The 5,714-nt window shown below is 31.8% G+C and overlaps 1 long non-coding RNA gene across 4 annotated transcripts; it reads right to left on the reverse strand.

Moving 5' to 3' along the window:
• Positions 1-2,454: 2,454 nt before the first annotated feature.
• On the reverse strand, positions 2,455-4,742 carry LOC122611377. Of its 4 annotated transcripts, none has more exons than XR_006325508.1 (4): positions 4,527-4,742; positions 3,825-4,245; positions 3,344-3,417; positions 2,455-3,088 (listed from the first exon to the last, which is right to left on the reverse strand). It is a non-coding gene; the product is annotated as an uncharacterized LOC122611377 (long non-coding RNA). The 4 variants fall into 4 exon arrangements; XR_006325509.1 differs by having other exon boundaries at positions 3,857-4,172; positions 4,527-4,739; XR_006325506.1 differs by having other exon boundaries at positions 3,825-4,172; positions 4,527-4,739.
• Positions 4,743-5,714: the final 972 nt, after the last annotated feature.

Here is a 5,714-nt window from a genome sequence, read left to right on the forward strand (position 1 = left end):
ACCATAGGGTGTTTAGAAGACTACCTTCTTCCAAGCTTATGAGAAGGTTGATATGAAGAAGATGATGTTCCTAGAAAGGCCAAGTCTTCAAGATAGAAGTACCTCAAGCTTGCATACCCCAAGTCTCCAACAAACACCCAAATATGCTAGGATTTAGACTTAAAAAAACTTTCTCCTTTTGCCTTGTTTGTGCCAAAATCAAGAGAAGAAAAAAAGAGAGTTTTTGCACTTGAGAGTTGAGAGAACACTATAGCAAATGCATGTAACAATTGTGTGTTTCCAATGTAGCTAGTGGGTTATGTAAAACAAGCAAATGCATGTGCATTTTGGGTGGGGTTGGCTGGCCACAAGGTGAGACCACATGGGTCTCACCAACTCAAAATCCACTTGCATTTTCCTTTTATACAATATATATAAATGTATTATAACATGTTATATACCTTATGTAACATATTATGTATTATACATAACACACATAAGTGTTTATTTTGCCAAATAAACACATTCACATATTTCTCAAAATAAATTATCCATATAATTTACTTATATTTCTCAAGTGCATTTATTTAGAAACTCATTTCCTAAATGCTTCAAGTATTGATATTTATTTAAAGATCATATCATATAAATACATATCATAAGTGTTTGTCTAACTTGTTATTGGGTATGACCTGACTTGGATCATCACATACTAGCCACGTCAATTTAATATGTGTCTTGGGCATCCGAAATTCCAACACTATATATTTTAAATGAAACATATCTCAAATATTTCAATTAAAATATGCTGACTATTATTTTATTGGAATATATAGATTGACAATTAAATTGCTTAGAAATTTTAGTGTATAACTAAACTATTCGAGCAAAACGTTAAAACAAAAGTGCAGTGACAATGCAGACATATCCGGATGAATAGAAGTTATCCAAAAAAAAGGAAAATTTTACTTAGCGAGACCTCTAATAGATGATGTATTCCTTTTTTCAAAAGTGTGGTTAAATAACACATAAATATATATGAGAAACAATGACTAAGGTTTTTTACAAAAGTGTCTGGTCACTGTAAAGAGGAATCTAATCGACGGCTAATGTAACTTTATGTTTTCTAGTGCTTTAATTCGTACCTGGTTAAAATTTATCAACTTATGATATTATAAAAATTTAAAATGTCATTAATTATATATAATATAATAATATATTAAAATAATAATATTAACAATTATTCTATTAGATATATAAATATTAGCTACTATTTTTGATTTCTTGATTAAAATTATTGGATAAAAGGTGTAAATTTGTGATGAAAACCCAAAAAAGTGTAAATTAAAGTTAAAGGGGTATATATATATATGTTAACTATTATTTTTGATTTCTTGATTAAAATTATTGGGTAAAAAGTGTAAATTTATGATGAAAAATCAAAAAATATAAATTAAATTTAAAGGGGTATTTTTTGTATAATCATAAAAGTATAAGTAATAATATTGTCATTTAAGAAAGATAAAATAATTAAATTTGATCTAATGACTCTAAATCAAAAATGAAATCCATCCAAAGGTTCTTGTTTGTTTATGAATGAATTTATCACCTTGTTATATATATATATATATTTGTAGATATATATATCAATTACTTGTATTAAAGAGCTAGATAGATAATAACTATACAAATGAAGAATCTAATATTCCAATTGAAACTATTATACGTTACATTAACAAGATATTCCATTTAACATCCAAAGTAACTTACAAAAAACTAAACATCAAAATGTATTTAAGTTTAAACCAAAGATGTATTGCTTGGGTTGAAGTGCATCTCGACATTAAAGATTGTAGCATTTTACATCACTTAGTGACCATATATCCGCTTCTTGAGCATGACCGGGGATATAATATATATAGGCAGCTCATCACTCTTCCGTTAGGCTATTTAGTCCTTTGTAAAGCCGCAATAACCGCAAATGACCCATATAATCACCAAATGTCAGCTCTGCCATAGTGAACACATATATAAAATACATATTAGAAAGAAAGGGGGCTAACTAGATAAAAAAATAAAACCTGCTCAGATAACATAAGCAAGCTATTAATTCACCTCAACATTTCTCATGCTAAGATTTTAAAGATTTCTAACAATCAGATTCTAAAGATTTCTGACAATCAAATATGAACCACTAGCAACAATCAGATAATCTGAACGCTTAAGCTCTACTACTAAGGAAAGAAGCCTTCCTGCATATAAACTAGTTAATCCAACTAAATGGCATCGAAATAAGATGTTTCACCCGGTTCATTAGGGGCAGACTCAGGTTTTTCATCTCAAGTTGCACAGTACATTAAACAAATTTGAATGATAATGCAAGAATTTTTAAAGAAAAAATCTCATGAAAGAGATGTGTTCGAGTGAACGAAAAACTCACCAGGAGTATTTCCATAACTGCCTTTCAAACTCTGTTCTGCAGGGGATAAATTAAAACAATTATGCATATATAACATAAATATTGATATAACATGTTGAAATGAGAATCAAAATAGTATATTCATTTAAAATTAAGTAAATAGGTACCAATGAGCAATTTATATTTGTTTAAAATTAAGGCACATGTTGAAATGAGAATCCAAATAGTATACTGTATACTTGTATTGAAAATTTTTTGGAAATCTTGATACATTTATCAACCAGAATCATCATTCTAACATAGTCCTAATTCATTCAATACTTCACATGTAATCAGATCTTGTATGTTTTCTAAAGAATCATTATGTAATTCTTTTATTCAAGATGGCCTCATTTTCAGTTCCTGCTAACTAGTGATCACCTTGTTTACGACTACATATATGAGATGCATTTGTAGTTCTATATTATTTAAAATACCCATAGAAAGAGCAGTTTACCGCAGAACAAAGTTCTTCTATAGTCCGTCAAGTATCCAACTTTTTAGGTTTCTCACAGAGCATACTAGTTCTAATAAAACAAGTGTAAACAATGCATGAAGTAATACAAGGACTCACCCTTTTAAACAACGTGCAACTAACGACACAAAGATCTTAGCCCCGAATCCACCTGTGACAGGAGCTTCATAACTTATCTACATACAGAATAAAGAAAACGAAGTAGGCAGTTATCATGACAAGGAAACGGCTAGTCAAGCTTGCTTATTTCTTTTAAAATAAAACACTTGCACAGTATACAAGTGATATGCACAGTATACAACAAGTATTATAGTAGACTACACGGTATAAAATTGAATACAATCACCCCCCCCCCCCCCCCCCTTTCGAGAAAACATATAAAAATAACAATATTAGATCAGAAAACTATAAAATTAAATTTAGAGACATACCGAGACAACGAGGACAGAAGTGGCAGGAGCAAAGCCAACAATCTTGGCAGCATCAATGCCCTTTTGAGCAAAATCTATAGAATTGATAGACACAACTTCAAAACTCAATATATATCAAAATAACAACGCAACACGTACTCTCAGTTTCGTTCAATAATAGAGTCTAAATTCTGACGGATGAGGGCAATAATTCAGAATGGCAGAGTCCAGTACCCTTCAACCACACAGATTACATATGGCAGAGCACAGTCAAATACGCGTGTATAACATAATATTACACAATCTCGACCCATTCAGTTATGATAAAATAAAAAGGCCTAGTTTATAATGGAACTTGTCATACAGGTCAGAAAATCCAAACGATATTTAACTAAAAGAAATAAATCATGCTTCAAACTTTTAGATACGCATTTGTCACACCACGTATTCAATTAAAACAGTAAAAAAATGGTTAACAAGTATTTTCAGACGACAGTGGGACCTTTTTTTATTGTTAACTCTATAAGAATGCACTCGATAATCAAACCTCAAGCAATGTCCTGGACAATTCATTGGATTAAGCCCAAAATCCTGCTTTTCTATCTGCACACAAAGTCACTCAACAACATTAAACTTCATCGAAAAGCTTATTTCAAAAGCCGTATATGTTTAAGTTAAACATCTCTGCTAAAAGTTTAGCATATTCAATCAAAGAAAGCGACATTATCTCGAGTAAGGATAGAGCTACTGCAACTATCATTCAGAGTGGAAATAGGTAAATCTTGGAGTTCAAGAGCTGCATTTACACTTAGAACAAGTTCAAGAGCTGCTGCACCTATCATTCTCGGTGCTGCAATTATGGATGATATTAATCTCACAATAAGTTCTCAAACCCGAGCATTAATGAGGCACATGATGCAATTCTACAGATTATAAACATAGAATATTAAAAACAACTCTTAAATATATTCATTACAGATAATATATATATATATACACACTATATTGATTTACAAAATATTCATACACTTAAAATTCTAGATTGCAGATCGTTTAACCTAATTAATCTAATTAAAATATTAAATTGCAGATCGTTTAACCTAATAAATCTAATTATAATCCTAAATTGCAGATCGTTTAACCTAATTAAAATCCTAAATTACAGATCGTTTAACCTAATCAAAAGCTAAACTCGCATACTCACAGTGGATATATCGTCGTTGCCGTATAATCTTTGCGGCGGTATGATTGTTGTGCGATTGTATATACTATATTGGTTGGTGGTACGGTTGCGGTGGTGGTGTCGGTAAGGTCGCGGTGGTGGCGGGTGGCGTTGGTGGTTAAGTAGTTTGGTGAAGTGGAGTCACGGAGCTTGTGTATTTTGAATGATTATGAGGTTGTGATATGGGCCAGTCCCTTTTTATGAAATGAAAATAAGGAAGTCAAAGTCGCTAATTTATTCTTTGCATAAATACTTTAATTTTAGCGTTAAAGTAAATAAAAATTTCATGGAATTAAAAAAGTTTGTGTGTTTATAAAATAAAAATTACTTTTAGTCAAAATAATAAAACATTAAACATAGTAAAATATCAATAAGATGTATGGAAAAATGCGACTCTAATAACGACTGGTTTATAGAAAGACGCAAATTAACGACACCATTAGCGATTTATATTAGGAAGTCGCAATATCAGCGATAGCGTCAACCACATGTTCAAGAACGTCACAAAATAGCGACTTAATTTGTTACAACATTTGCGACACCGTAAACTAGAAATATTTTGCGACTCGACTTTCGACTTGATTTGCGTCATGAAAACTGAGGGTGTCGATAAACAAGTCTCTACTTGCATCACAAAATAGAGACTTTTAATTGTGAGTCGCTAAAGATGTCTCTAAATGAATGTTTTCTTGTAGTGACAAGTATAAGGATGGTTTTATTTTTTTGCGGGTCTAGGTTAGAAGATGGTTTTAGATGAAAAATCGCATACCCAACCCGTATAGTATATAGACAAATCAAGTCAAATATAATTAAATAGTGCTCCCCGAATCTCCGATTATCTGTGGGAAACCCGTTACTAGATGGTTAGTATGTAAACGGGGACCTGTTGGGTCCGCCGGTCCGGGTCCGGGTTTGGGGTGGGAAATTTTAAACGGGTCCAAGTCCGGGAAAGCCAGCCCATACCCTGCCCATTGCTACCCTAAATTCCCTAACTACATCAAAGCAAACCTAGCTGGAGTCTAATTAATCTTTACAATTTCCTGGGCAATACATCTATCTGTACTACCCTCACGATCATATTATGTGTTTCGATTTTTTCTGTAGTAATCTAAATTCATGTGGCATTAATGGTAATTTGTCAATACATTAAGAAGTTTCTTTATATTTTGA

Source organism: Erigeron canadensis, chromosome 8 (assembly GCF_010389155.1).
Source record: "Erigeron canadensis isolate Cc75 chromosome 8, C_canadensis_v1, whole genome shotgun sequence".
In the NCBI taxonomy this organism is placed as follows: domain Eukaryota; kingdom Viridiplantae; phylum Streptophyta; class Magnoliopsida; order Asterales; family Asteraceae; genus Erigeron; species Erigeron canadensis.